Source organism: Mus musculus, chromosome 7 (assembly GCF_000001635.26).
Source record: "Mus musculus strain C57BL/6J chromosome 7, GRCm38.p6 C57BL/6J".
Classification (NCBI taxonomy): Eukaryota; Metazoa; Chordata; class Mammalia; order Rodentia; family Muridae; genus Mus; species Mus musculus.
The window spans coordinates 124131350-124147166 of NC_000073.6; the positions used below are offsets into that span (position 1 = coordinate 124131350).

The 15817-nt window shown below is 41.6% G+C and overlaps 1 protein-coding gene and 1 non-coding gene across 2 annotated transcripts in view; both read left to right on the forward strand.

The window, feature by feature from the left end:
- The window catches only part of Hs3st4 (heparan sulfate (glucosamine) 3-O-sulfotransferase 4), a 416624-nt gene that overhangs the window by 148984 nt on the left and 251823 nt on the right, over positions 1–15817 (forward strand). The window lies entirely within an intron of this gene.
- On the forward strand, positions 14932–15060 carry Gm25759. Its single transcript, XR_003947182.1, has one exon. It is a non-coding gene; the product is annotated as a small nucleolar RNA SNORA17 (small nucleolar RNA).

The window sequence follows — 15817 nt, forward strand, 5'->3', positions numbered from 1 at the left end:
GGTAAGCATCCTAAAGACATTCTGATGAAGGCTAGTAATCAGTACAAATTGTAACAGCCGTAGAAGGCGTTGCTCTGCAGATGGCTTTATTCTTGAGCACTCAGAACCATCTGGCACTTTGGGGCTGAGCCCAGCTCCACCGCGGCAAGAACCCATATTTGCTCTGCATTGGCACAGACTCCAGAGTCAATGGCTCCTTGACATTTTGGACTCTCCGTCATATGGCAAGTCCAGCTGCAGAGCCTGCTCTTTCCACCGTGCAGGGAAGTGGCTCAGATGAGGTTGCCTTTTGTTGAAGAAAAGGTCACCTCAGGGAGTCTGGAAGCCTTGGCTTAGATTTGTAAATTACACAAGGCACTGTGGACCATTTCTGGTAGATTTAGCGAAGTACTTGCAGTATTGAGGAATATAAGCATTTTACACGCAAAGATCTGAGCTTATGTTAATATATTGGGCAATTACTGATACGTTCAAACAGCAGAGGCTTTCTTCAATCTGCTTCTTTTTTTTTTTTTAACTTATAATAAGCCTTAATCAACACTAGAGCTGGGCAGATATCTACCCTCTAAGCTATTAGAATCTATAACCCCAAATTATAATTCACCATGTTCCATCTGGGCCGCTCTTAACTTCAATTGGCCAGTTCTCATGGCTATGCTTTACGATTTTCCTCTAACCCATGGCATCTTCCTTCTTGCCTTCTCTTTCTCCTCATGATTCTCCTCAGTACTCAAGCCAGGGAACCTCAAACCCTGCCTATCTCAATTCTGCTCAGCTATAGGCTGTAGGCATCTTTATTCCCGAATCAGGGATAACTGGGGGGGGGGGGGGTGGCAAGGTCACATAGTGTCACTTGGGTCTATGTGCAGATTCTCTAGTCCTTGGGAGCAATCAGGTCTTAGGGGCCAATATTTTACAATATAGCAAAAGACCAAACTTCAACCCAGACTCATACAACTTAAAGCTCTTACCCCCGTGCCAAGCTTTATTAGGTCCATTCCACATCATCACAGCCCAGACTTAGCAGGGGAAGTTCCAGGGCCATCAACACTGCTCTTCATATCTCTTATCTTATAATATCTTGTATAGATTTAGACTATCTGAAGGATCACACTATACTGTGCTTTTTTTTTTCTTTCTACTGAAAGACTGTGATATTTCTGAAGTAAGCAAACTGTGTGTTCACTTTTCTTCCTAGAATCCAGGACTTGAGGTAGATATCTTAGGTATTCAGTAGATTAACTGATTAATCCTGATGCTTTCTTTGGGTTTGTGCATCATAAGAAAGCCAATCGACTATGGTTTCAAGACTGGGATTCTAGAAATGAGCATTTTTATTTATCTATGTTTATTACAATGCGTGGAGATGAGCATCCTTTTAGGACTATTTGACCATGTTGATACAGTCTTCCTGCTACTCTTTCCCAGGTGAATCAGCAACTTGAAAGTGTTTTGGCTCCAGTGGTTCCTAAGTCATGTGATTTTTGAGCTAGATATTATTCTAGATGTTATTCTCTGAAACTTCAATTTCTTCACCTCTAAAATAGGGTAATAATACCTAATCTTCTCTGAGGTAGTGTACTTTATGAAATTAACATATAAAGAGAGAACACTGTGACTAATATTCTAAACCACTTACCAGGTCTTGAGAAGAAGGCTGCTCCTGCCTACTACCTCTGCAGCATAAGTTTCACTAATCTCTCCCTGAGACCACTTTCTTCCTGGAAAACAGGACATCATTCCAGTTATCCACTGCTGTCTATGATCTATCCTTAGAGGGCTGAAATGACCCTTCATGATTTCCCACAGTTCTACATTTTGACTCAGCACGACAAGTCTCCTTTGCGGTTTCTTAGGCAGTACCCATGGCAACCTCTGGAGGCTGGAGACTAACTCGTGCTGTTGGGAATAGACCTTCTGCTGGGAGCTGTTCATTGGAGACCCCCCAGGAACTTTCTCCATATTCTCATAGCTAGGTGGTCTTTGCCATATGTCATTTTCATAGGAGAAAGCTTGAAGGAAGTTGTACTGTATATGAGCCAACCCTTAAACGTCCACACCATCCTGTTGGTCAGAGCTGCATCTGGGGCCAGTTGGGTGTGAATACTGTGAGGTGTGGTTCCTGGTAGGGAACACTGTTAGAGGCTGTGTTCTGAGACTGGTTAATTCCACCAGCTCAGCTTCTTTCAGATAGCGTGTGGGGATCTGTCTTATGATTATCTATATTTAATAACCCCAATCAGGTTCATCCTTGCCGTCATGGCTGTTAATGGATTCGGTTACTCATATGGCAGCCTGCAGCAGTGGCATGCACAAGTATCTGATTATCATGCGAATCTTGAACTGCATTGCCATCCCAAGAAAGTGACTATTCAGTGCAAGGTGATCGCCTTGACATGGCTTGATCCTCACTTTAATGGGTTTTGAATAGGCCTTCTCAAGCTGGCCCAGGCTTCTGGAGTCTATATCAGGCATTCTTGAAGCAGTCGACAGTAGTTTGCTTCAGTGTGAATGTTCCGTTACTACAGATGAGTTAGATTAACAGCTCCCAACTGTCAAACACGTAAGGCAGATTTCCATATATTTAGTTTTAAAATCCCTCAGTGAATGCATGTTTATCAAAAAATTTAAATGACATAGAAATGTTAAATCAGAAAGGCCCATCACCTACCCATGCTAGTTCATTACCATTCTCCTGGGGTATCTATCTACATTTTTAACGCTTGGGTCTCCATCTTCTGATACTGTTTTCTATGCTTCTTCACATTATGTTTATGGGCTTGCTACTTGTTAAGCAAAATTGGGATCATTCATTCATCTGGAAATTCATTTCTGTTCACTCAGAAATTATTTACTGAGAACCAGTATGCTTAAGACCTTACATTTCAAAAGTAACACATCTTTTGAAAATGGTTTCTTTTATTTTTGAAATTATAATTAAATAATTCTCCTTCTCCTTTCCTCCCTCCAAACTCCCTACACACCTTTCTTTTCTCTGTTTCAAATTATTAGCACATTTAAAAAATTACTGTTATATGCACGTATATTTATGTGTTTATGTAGATATATATTCCTAAACATAACCTGCTTAGTCTGTATAACATCACTTTTATGGTAAACATGTTCTCAGGGCTGAGCACTGGTATTGGATAGCCAGTTGGTGTGTACTTCCCTGGAGACTATTTTTTTCCAATTTTCAACATTCCTTAGTTGCCTGTAGTTCTTTGTGTAGGGTTGAGGCCATATTGGCTTTACCTCCATCCATATTAGCATATATATTGTTGATGGCCTTGTGCAGCCAATGTTTAGACAGCCATGTTGATGAGATATTATGAGTGTAGCTTCTGATGTTACTAAGAGACACAATCTTACAGCCAACTTTCTGATCCTCTTATAAGATTTTTATTCCCGTTTAATAATTTGATAATCAATCACACACACACACACACAGAGTAGAGATCAGAGAGTGGCTTTGGGTATGTGGCTTTGGGTACATACACATTTAAAAAAATGAAGACAGCTTTGGGTAAGAAATGTTGTGCAAAAGGTTTATGGGTTGAAGGCTTAGACCCAAGCTGGCAGTTCTGTTAGCAAGTGTTTGGGGGTCCATCGGGATGGCTCAGAGGGTAAAGGTGCTTGCCACTAAACTTGTGGACCTGAGTTTGATCCCTAGGACTAACATGGTTGAAGGGGTGGGGGGGAGCAGAGCCCTAAGGGCTGTCCTCTGCCTGCTGATGTGTGGTGGCATGTGCATATCCAGGCATATACCCCTAGAATTGAATAAATAAAGTGTATAAACACTTACCAACAAGCGAAGGCTTCACCTCAACAACCATTAGTGCATTAATGCGCTCAAAGCTACCTGGGCTCTCAGGCATTTGTTGCCTGTTGGAGGAAGTAGCACAGGGGTGTCTTTGAAGCTTTTATCTTGTCCCCAGTCCTTTTGTCCTCCCCTCTCCTTTCTTTTGTCTTTTTTTATCTGCTATTAGGTGGGTAGCCCTGCTCTGCCACACCCTTCTGTTATGACTCTCATCTGAGCCCCAGAGCAGTGGAGCCTGCCTTGAACTAAAACCCTGGAGTTAAGTCTTGCCTTCCTCAGCTAATTTCTTGAGGTATGTTTACGACCCTGAGTCAAAAGGAAGGCCAACTGATAGTTGTGATTGATTGCTGCTGAAAAATTAGATTTTCAAAATACAGGCGCTAAGGCATAGCGTGTGATAATCGCAGTGACTCCATTTTCTGATGGCGCTGGGCGTTTGTTCTCTTGGCACTTCTGCCAGTTTGGCTTACGAAACACCCCTTCACTCTTTGTCTAGGCCCATTTGCTCCTCCCCTGCCATGTGTGTATGTAGTATAAGCACATGTGTGTCTGTGGGCTCATGTGCTCATGCAGAACTAGAAGAATGAAGTCAAGTGTCATGTTTTATCTCTCTCTTCCTTATTCCTTTAAGGCAGGATTCCTCACTTAGCCTGGAGCTAGGCTAGCAGCCAACCAGCCTCAGCCACCCCATTTTCCTCTGCCCCATCACAGTACTGGGGCTCTAGGCAAAAGCAGTTATGCCTGGCTTTTATCACGTGAGTGGCAGGGGTTTAGACTCATGTCCTCATACTGGCACCACCGTTGTGTTTATCCACCGAGCCTCCAGTCCCTGCAGGCTTTGATGTTTATTTGTTCATTTGTTTGTTTGTTTGCTTGTTTGAGTCTCTATAGTCCAAGCTGGTCATGAATTCCTAACCTTGTTTCAGCCTCACATGCTGGGATTATATTTTGCTTTTAAAAGCATTATTGCTAGAGATTAGATATGGCCCCTGTAAGGCATAGCAACAAGCTTAATAGTGACTTAGCAAATAAGGATTTATTTATTTGTTTACACAGCAACAAGTCTAGAGTCAGGAAGCTGCTGGCATTTGTTCATGGGCTCGGGCTACTAGTCAGCCCTGGGCTTTCTAAGTCTTTCCGCTACTTTCTCTTGAGCAGGGCTCAAGAATAAGGCTGGGCTGGTGTCACGTGTCCTGGGTGTGTTGGTTTTATTGCTTCATTTTGTGTTGTTTAGTAGAAACCTAAAGCTTTTCACAAGCCCGTAGGGAACTTTTTAATGTGTGTAGTGGGAGCAGAAACTCAAATGAGGTTGATCAGGAGTTAGAGAGGCTCGGTTACTCCTGCTTCATCATTAATAAATGGTTGGATTTGCAACCTCAGTTGTATCCTTTCTGTTTGCTGTTAGTTTCTTAGGGTTATATCATCTTTCACTCACAGATGTTTGTATTTTAAAAGATAATAGAAGTACACACACACACACACACACACACACACACACACAAACACACACACACACACACACACACACACACACACACACACAGAGCCCACTACACTTTAAAATGATAAAACTACAGGGCTTTATCCCCTCTGGAGGCTGAGGTGTTGGATACCTTGGCAAGCCACCTGCCATGGGTGCTGATTCCTAGACTTGGATCCTCTGCAAGAGCAGGGTGTGCTCTTAACTGCTAAGATAGCTTCAGTCACCTCCAAGGTGTGCTTAGTTTTGATTTGAAACATCTTTAAAGTCAATGTATATTAAATTCTACTCATGATTTACTGTGGGAAATGATTTTTATTTCCCTCCTCTTCCTGAGTTTCCCCAGCATCATTATCTCTTTGCCAGACTCATAAGAACTGAGCTGTTCACCAAGCCTCGTTCTTTCAATGACGGCAGCTTCCAGCATATGCTGATGCTAAAAGAAGAAGGCAAACACCCTGCTTACCCTTTGCTACCTCAACTCCAGATTGTGTTAGTGGCCAGGCACACAGAATATTTTACATGTTATTTTCAGCAGGGTATTTGAATTTCTTTTTCTTTTAAATTGGCTATTTTATTTATTTACATTTCAAATGTTATCCCCTTTGTCAGTATCCCCACCACAACCCCCCCATCCAATCTCCCTCCCCCTGCTTCTATGAGGGTGCTCTCCACCTACCCACTTCTACTTTACCACCCTGGCTTCCCCTATATTGGGGCATCGAACCTTCACAGGACCAAGGACCTCTCCTCCCACTGATGCCAGATAGGGCCATCCTCTGCTACATATGCAGCTGGAGCCATGGGTCCCTCCAAATATACTCTCCCTCTATATATACACTTTGGTTGGTGTTTTGGTCCCTGGGAGCTCTGGAGGGGCCTGGTTTGTTGATATTTTTGTTCTTCTTATGGGGCTGCAAACCCTTTCATCTCCTTTAGTCCTTTCCCTAACTCCTCCATTGAGAACCCTGTGCTCAGTTCAATGGATGACTGTGAGCATTCACATCTGTATTTGTCAGGCTCTTGCAGAGCCTCTCAGGAGACAGCTAATATCAGGCTCCTGTTAGCAAGCACGTCTTGGCATTCACAATAGTGTCTGCGTTTGGTAACTGTATATGGGATGGATCCCCAGGTGGGGCACTCTCAAGATGGCCTTTCCTTCAGCCTCGGCCCACACTTTGTCCCTGTATTTCCTTTAGATGGGAGAAATTCTCAATTAAAAATTTGGAGTTGAGTGAGTGGCCCCATCCCCCAACTGGGGTCCTTGCCTAATCTTTGGATATGGTTTCTACAAGTTCTCTTTTCCCTTTGTTAGGCATTTCAACTAATGTCATTCCTGTTGTGTCCTGGGAGTCTCTTGCTTTCCTGGCATCTGGGACTTTCTGGGTAGCTACTCCCAGTTCCCCATCCCCCATTGCTACACACCTCTGTTCAATTTCCTGATCCTCTGTATATCATCCCCATCTTATCCCATACCTGATCCTGCCACCCTTTTCCCCTTCCCCTGCCCACTTCCTCCCAAGTGCCTCCTACCCTCTACCTCCTGTGAGTATTTTGTTCCCCATTCTAAGGAGGACTAAAGCATCCACACTTTAGTTTTCCTTCTTCTTGACCTTCATGTGGTCTATGAGTTGTATCATGGATATTCCGAGTCTTTTGACTAATATCCTCTTATCAGTGAATACATTCCATGTGTGTTCTTTTGTGACTGGGTTACTTCACTCAAGATGATATTTTCTAATTCTATCCACTTGCCTAAGAATTTCATGAAGTCATTGTTTTTAACACTTAAGTAGTACTCCACTGTGTAAATGTACCACATTTTCTGTATCCATTCCTCTGTTGAGGGATATCTGGGTTCTTTCCAGCTTCTGGCTACTGTAAATAAGGCTGCTATGAACATAGTGGAGCATGTATCCTTGTTATATGCTGGAACATCTATTGGGTATATGCCCAGAAGCAGTATAGCTGGGTTCTCAGGTAGTACTATGTCCAATTTTCTCAGGAACTGCCAGACTGATTTCCAGAGTGGTTGTACTAGCTTGGAATCCCACCAACAATGGAGGAGTGTTCTTCTTTCTCCACATCCCTGTCACCTGATCTTAGCCATTCTGACTTGTGTGAGGTGGAATCTCAGGGTTTTGGTATGCATTTCCCTGATGACTAAGGATGTTGAACAGTTCTTTAAGTGCTTCTCAGCCATTCAATATTCCTTAGTTGAGAATTCTTTCTTTAGCTCTGGACCCCATGTTTTAATAGAGTTAATTGGTTCTCTGGATTCTAACTTCTTGAGTTCTTTGTATATATTGGATATTAGCCCTCTTTCGGATGTAGGATTGGTAAGGATCTTTTCTCAATCTGTTGGTTGCCATTTTGTCCTATTGACAGTGTCCTTTGCCTTACAGAAGCTTTTCAATTTTATGAGGTCCCATTTGTTGACTGTTGATCTTAGCACATAAGCCATTGGTGTTCTGTTCAGGGAATTTCCCCTGTGCCCATGTGCTTGAGGCTCTTCCCCACTTTTTTTTCTATTAGTTTTAGTGTATCTGGTTTTATTTGGAGGTTCTTGATCTATTTGGGCTTGATCCTCTTTTTACCACTGGATGGTTTTAGCTCATATGTCAAAGATCAAGTGACCATAAGTGTGTGGGTTTTTATCTGGGTCTTCATTTCTATTCCATTGATCTACCTACCTGTCTCTATACCAATACCATGCAGTTTTTATCACATTTGTTTTGTAGTACAGCTTGAGGTCAGGGATAGTGATTCCCTCAGAAATTCTTTTATTGTTGAGAATAATTTTCAAAACATAAGGAGGGAAAATATACCCTAGAAAAAGCAAGAAAGCAATCCTCTTTCAACAAACCCAACAGAAGATAGCCACACAAACATAATTCCACCTCTAATAACAAAAATAACAGAAGGCAACAATCACTGGTCCTTAATATCTCTTAACATCAATGGACTCAACTCCCCAATACAAAGACAGTGACTAACAGACTTGATACATAAACAGGAACCAGCATTTTGCTGCATACAGGAAATGCATGCTGTAAAAGGCTGAAAATGTTTTTCCAAGCAAATGGTCCCAAGAAACAAGCTGAAGTAGCCATTCTAATATTGATTAAAATGGAATTTCAACTAAAGTTATCAAAAGAGATAAGGAAGAATATTTCATTCTCATCAAAGGGAAAATCTACCAAGATGAACTCTCAATTCTGAATACCTATGCTCCAAATTCAAGGGCACCCACGTTCACAAAAGAACCTTTACTAAAGCTCAAAGCACACACTGCATCTCACACAATAGTAGTGGGTGACTACAACACCCCACTCTCATCTATGGATAGATCATGGAAACAGAAACTAAACAGAGGCACGATGAGACTAACATAAGTTATGAAATAAATGGATTTAACTGATATCTATAGAATTTTTCATCCTAAAACAAAAGAATATACCTTCTTCTCAGCACCTCATGGTGCCTTCTCCAAAATTGAACATATAATCAGTCACAAAATAGGCCTCAACAGATACAAGAAGATTGAAATAATTCCATGCATCCTATCAGATCACCATGGACTAAGGCTGGTCTTCAATAGCAACAAAAACAACAGAAAGCCCACATATACTCAAATTTCTTTGAAGCCCTAAATTGAGAGTCTTATTGGGTAGCCCTGAGGCTGTAGATTAGCATACTTAGTCACAAGTCAAGGAACATGGTTCTTCTTTCAATTGGTTTGTGACCTGGTTTGTTATGCATATGGCCAGACATTGCATTTGTTTATTTATCATTGTTGGGATTTCCTCTCATTATAAATTCTCAGTAGTGTCCTGAAAACATTCTGGTTTTTTTTTTTTTTTTTTTTTTTTTAACTTATATAATCAATTTAGTCTCTTACTTATTTGTTAAAAGTAATTTGATTTTAACAGGTTGTTTTCCAAGTAGAATATTATCACCTGGGCCAGTAATGAAAATTTGTGGTTTTCGCTATAATTTTAATAACTTTCAGTTTTTAAAACCATACAGTGTTGAGGATGGGGAGATGGCTCCACAGTCACAAGCACTGGATGTTCATGCAGAGGGCTCAGGTTCAATCCCCATTGACATAGTGTTTCACCACCATCTGTAACTGCAGTCCCAGGGAATCCAACACCCTCTGCCTGATTCCTCGAGTACTGCACACATGTGTTGGATAGACATACGTGCCAGCAAGACACTAATGCACATTGCAGAGTAACTCTACCATGCTGAGAATAGCTAAAATAACTTGAACATTAATGATTAAACTTTATTCTAGTTTTAACAGTAATTATCTTACTGTATAATTGTTAATGTGATGTTTAGATATTTATAGATCTGAGCTCAATATTTTTTATCAGCGTGAAAAAAAAAAAAAAAACCAAAACACCCTTGCTTTTAAAGCTTACCAGCATCTAATAAACCTGTGGAGTTTTGTTTAAAACTTCCCTTTTGTCTAGTGAAGGTAGCATTTTTCTTAGAAATAGCAATAGACTGTTAGGACCCTCCCTAGAACATCCTCTTTGATTTGAGGGTGCTAACTAAACTAAACTAACTAAACTAAACTAAACTAAACTAAACAACTAAACTAAACTAAAATAAAATAAAACACTGCTAAAATAAAATCATTGGTTTATTATCTGTCACTGTTGGCATTTGTATTTATGTACTAAATTCATGTATTCTTTGGAGAATGTTTATCTGTGGTGAGACACAGTTTAGCTTTGTGTCAGTTTTATGTTAGTCTTTGGCATGATTTGAGGAGTCTTGAACTGCTTCCCAGTGTTCTGAAATAGTTACAGTACATTGCTCACTTGGGACAGGAAAGCCAACAGACCTCCATCATTACGAATGGCACTGCGCACCCCCTCCCCGGGGTGGTGGGTGTCCACTCAGGAGAGCTACATGCGGCTTAACGCCTCCCACTTTGGGTTTACCTTAGAATATAAAATTTCTCGTACTTATTTAAGTTTTCCGATTTATCTCTGAAAATTTACGTGATGTGTAGAGCGAGGTGCATTTGTAGAGCTGATTTCTTTATCGTTTGTAGCATCGTGATCTGGCTCTTTATCCCTTGATCTTCTGGCTCAGAAGTCTGTTGTATTTTATTGTTCTTTAGACAAAGCTAATGTTTCATTTTATTGCTTGCAAGATCCATTTTTCTTGTGTTTTCTCTTTTACTTACTTCTGATTTTATTTGTATTTACTTTTTCCTTTTTCCTTTTGTTAGGCTTTTAAAGAAGCATTCTTTAACTAGGCTGCCTGAGTTGAACATTTTAGCTCGGGCCATTCATTACAATCCTCTTTGATTTCTACTCCACATTTAAAATTACAGCATTACTTCACAGTACTGCTACCCTGCGTCATTTAGATGTGCACTGCTCTCGCTTTCCATTTCCAAATAAGCCGTAACTTCAGGTTTAAATGTCCACATAACCCAAGGATGATTTAGAAAACCATTTAAAATCTCCAAATGGGTAGTTTTGTGGTGTTAGTAGTGTCTAAATTTACCACATTGTTTTCTTTATGTACTTTTAACAATTCTGTTCTCTTAGGAATTTATTTTGGTTTTCCTTCTGACCCAATAAGCATGTTAAAGCTTTGATTTACATTGTTGCTTGGATATGGTGTAGGTGCACCCCAAGGGTTCGTGTCTTGAACATTGATATCCACTCTAAGACACTGAGAAGCTAGAAGCTTTTTGTGATTGCAGAGTTGGAAAGTGGGGCCTTGGGGTGGCACTTAGAATTAGGTAAGTGGGGAGCTGCTAGGATGAAGTGTTGGCAGTCTTAGAAGGAAAGAGAGGGACTCCCCTCTCTCCTCTCTCTTTCCCCTTCTCTCCGTCCCTTCATCTCTTTCTAGACACATGATTCCCTGTGTCACCTGGGACTCTGCAGGTAAGGCCGTCTATATACAGGTGGACCCTTGACCTTGTTCCTCCAAAACCTGAGCCAAAATAAAAGTTTTCTCCTTCAAAATTCACTTAAAATGTAGCATTCTTTTATTGACAACAAAATTGGACCAATATAATAGCCATGCAGGTATGGACACACACATATATATTTGTGTAGGCTGGAGTATTTACAACAAGCAATCTGGTCAAGCTAAATTTTCATTGCTAAAATTGTTCTTTCTATAAGAGTTTTGATTCATAACTCTCTGAGCAGAATGTTTGCCACCTACTCCATAGAATTCTGAGTGATTTGAGTGAGATGTACACACATGCATGTGCATGTGTATAGTCTGTTATTTCATCAGTCACTTTCCATGATTCTGGGAGCTTCTACAAGAACCTACATGTCTTTTGTTAGTTTAACATCTCTTTCTTATGGCAACTCTCTTAAGTCTAAAGTCTTTTCACTTGTGTTACTAATCCCATTTGTTATTTTGTTCTTTTACTTGAATGACATTTTGCTGTCTTATTTTAATTATATTCTATAACACTATTGTGTTTTATTATAATGAATATAGAGATGTCTTCTTATAAAAATCATTTATTTTTGGAATCAAAATTTAAAATCCTATACGCAGAAAAAAAGGCATAGGTCTTGAATTCTTGACAAATTCTACTTTGCCTTTTAGATGGAGTTTGACTATTTCCCCTTTGTGAAACCTTTCTAGAAATAACTAGGCTCCAAGTCAACTGAGCACCATCGCTTCACACTCTTCCTCACATAAACTCATGGAAATGAAAAGACACGTTTCCTTATTTCATACTCTCCCAGTATCTTTCCCAATAATATCCTAATATTATCATTCTGAATTTTCAATGTGCCTGTGCATGTGTGCCTGGGCACGTGTGCATGTGCGTGTGTATTTGTACATGTTTGAGTGTTTGCCTGCCGTGGCATAAGCTCAGGTCATGGGGTTCATGTCAGGCTAACTGGCTCATGTCAGGCTAACTGGCTCGTGAGCTTCTGGGAGATCCTTCTGTCCCTGCTTCCCATCTTGCAGAAGGGCTGCAAGGACGACAAAGGTACGCTAGAGAATTCGGATTTGTGTGTGTTCCTGGAGCCTAAACTCTGGTCCTTAAACTTGCACACACTCTGATCTATATCCCCACTAATGCATTCTTGCTTCTGTAGAGATTTGGGCTCTCTGGGGTCACCCTTCTAGTACAGAAGTTCTCAATCTCTGGGTCATGACCCCTATTGGAGTTGAGCAACAATTTCACAGGGGTCACCTAAGACCATCGGAAAACATAGTTATTTATAATATGACTAATAAAAAAAAGCAAAATTATAGTTGTGAAGTACAATAAAAATAATCTTATGTTTGGACATCACCACAATGCAAGGAACATCACGCAGCATTAGGAAGGTTGAGCACCAGCACTTTAGTATCTGGGGTACTTGCCAAGTGGAAAAAGAGAAGAAATTTTTATACAAAATCCTAGGGATGGCAAGAAGACAGTGTTCCTTTTTGTCACCTCCCCAGACCCTTATTGTGCCTAGAAACAATTCTGCATTAAGAAGGGCAAAGGGAGTAAGGTCAGGACAAATGAACATGAACAGATTTGCAAAAGCATCAGTTATGTGAAAAGGGAGGTTCTCTGTTTTCTCATTCTGAAGTCTTGGGGAATCCGGTCTTTTTTCTTTTTTTCCTTTCTATCGTACTTCAAAAGTTTAGGGACTGGGTTTTCAAGAGTGAAGCTTAAGGAAAATATACACAAGGAAAAATTTTCTATGGGAAATGAGAGATGGCTAAGAACTAAGCCATTAAATACTGCATCGTATTCCTGTATGGGCTGTGTGCTCCATTGGGAGTATAGACTACATGCTTGCTTTCTATGAGATGACTGGCAGGGTGGGTACCGTGCCTGGGTTGTTTGGCTTTGCATTTGCTGTTTGCTTTCCATCCTTGATTGCATGGGGGAGAGCATGTTGCATGGAGTCACCGCTATTTCCCATTGTTCATCTCTGTGAGCATTCATTTTTCTGAGGTGCTGCATATCAGGCCGAATAAAGACCTTCCAGTTTCCCCATGCTCCAAGGTGCCACCTTCTCCTGTCTCTGCTGCATATGCACTCTGTCCCCTGTTGCCAGCATCAAAAGGTCTCTTCTTTTCTAAATGATTCCCATTACTATTCTCTATTCTGATTGCTCTCAAGGCTGTCTTGTAATCTTCCACTCCCACCCTTGTCCACCCTAGAAACCAGAGGTAATTTACACACCTTTTTCTTTGGAAGAAAACATTGCCAGATCTAACAGCTAAGTAGAGGCAAGTGGGGTAAGGAAGAGCAGTTCCAGGAACAAGGAGGCATATTTGCAACTCGGATTCCTGAAACATGCTGTGTCATATAAATAGCCAGGAAGTGATCATGTGTGGACACACTTCCAAAAGTGGCCATTCTGCTGTGCTATTGACAGTGACTTGTAATTTCTTAGTGATAAATACAATGGACATTCTCTAACAACACGTTAGTAGGCTTGACCATGAGTTAGTTACAGTAGCGGGTTGTTAAGGACTGGGTATTGAATCCTCTTCTATTCTATACACTTAACAATAATACCATATGTGGGGTCTGTATTATCTAATGTTACAGAAGAGAAGATCGAGCGCTGAGGATATTAAAGGGCCCATCATGTAAAACTGGGAGGCTGGTAGAACTGGGATTTGAATCAGTTCTATTTAGTTCAGCAAGATAAGGCTAGATGTTTAGAACTAGCCAAACAGCCAGTCTGCATGATAAATGCCACCCCACCTCTGCCCGCTGCCCTCTGCCCTGCTCTACTCTGCCACCACTGTGGCCTTCATTTACATCCTCTTTCCCATTTGCCTTTTATTGGACTCTCTTTCCTTTGAAATTCCTGAAGCTCTTGCCCTCACTTACTCTCCCAACTCTCTCCAAGGATGACTTCTTTCTGATCCCTTTATACATGGAAGGCTTCATGTGATTCACAACTTGGTCGTTTCTTCTACCTGCAGGGACCCATGTACACACTGTGTTTGACCCACAGAGCCTCCACATTCCAGTTACTAATGTAATAAATCGGGTCATCTATGAATCAACTTTGTGCTACATGCTCCTCTGCCTTTTACCACCCAGACACATACAACTCAGGAAGAACAGAAAATCCATTCAGTGTTTCTAGCACTCCCTCATCCCCACCTTGCACAGCAAAACGGGAAACCGTGTGCTTTTTTCTAATAAAACAGATTATGTCAGATTGCATTTAAACCCCAAATGGCCTGTCACTTCCAAGATGATGGCAGAGGCACTTATAGATCTTCATTTGTTGAGCAGATACATCAAGTCTCCAAGACCACATGAAACTACTACTGTCCCTATCTCCATTGTGCGGAAGAGATAGTGGAGACTCAGAGAGGTCAATCACGTCTCCAGAATTCTAGAGCCAGGGAATGGTGCAACAGAGAATCAGGCCCAAAGAGTGGGTCCAGAGGCCAGAGGTCATTCTTAGCCCTTGCAGTCTGAATTACCAGCTTTGATCCACTCAAGGCACTCAAGACTTTCTGAGGTATGTACATTTTGTGAGAGTCTCTTGGGTTTCTTGACCAACATAATTGGAAATTGGAGAGAGGTCCTAGCCAACCACTTAAGAATAATATATAAGAATATAATTAATGCTTATATTGAGAGTAAGAAATACATGCTCCTAGAGACATTTCAAATGTGGCTGCTGCGTCATGAGTACATCAGTAGGTGGCAGAGAGGCAAAAACCCATGTCCACACTCAGTGTTCTGACCTATGAACATTTGAATGAGTAGCCTAACATTTCCTGAAAAAAAGTTAACATGAGACCACTACCAGTCCAGCTCCGGGGGACCTAGACAGGGAGCTAGCCTGACACCACCACCAGTCTGGCACCAGCAGTCCAGACAGGGATCTCAGAACAGGAAGCAAGCTGGAAACTAGAACTGCTTTGGACCACAGGCCCTGGGTGGGAGTGAGTCAGAGACAGTTGACCCTCTCGAAGGCCCACTCACTTGGGTGAGCTGTGTGAGGAGTGAGCCCAGGACAACCACCAAACTGGTAGCAGGGTTCCTGGACAGAAAGCTAGCCCAAGATGACCACTAGTCCAGCACCACACAGGCCTGGGGGTTCAGACCATGCTCGAGGTGACCCCTACCAGATGACACAATGCACAAGCGGGGTATAGCACCTCTGAGACCACTCCTAAGACAACCCCAGAGCCAGATACCGCAGGCACCACTAAAAGGAGTGAGTGATAGAGAAATGGAAGAGAAAGAGAAACAGAAGGATGTGTACACAAAGAAGAGAGGTAGAACTGGAGACTCAAGGGTAATAAGGAAAAGTCAACTGTGAGTAGCTGGTGATGCCAACTAGGACCATGGTGAAGTCCTGGTCTGTGCTGCCACCAGGGGTCACATCTGAGTCCATGGAAGGCCAGGCAGATGTTGATGTCTGAGGGTTGTGCAGAACTATCTTTACTCGCTACCTGGGCATCATGGGATAGTTGGCCCTAGAGGCATGGAAGCAGGAGAGCTGACCCTGCCCTTCTGCCTCCAAGTT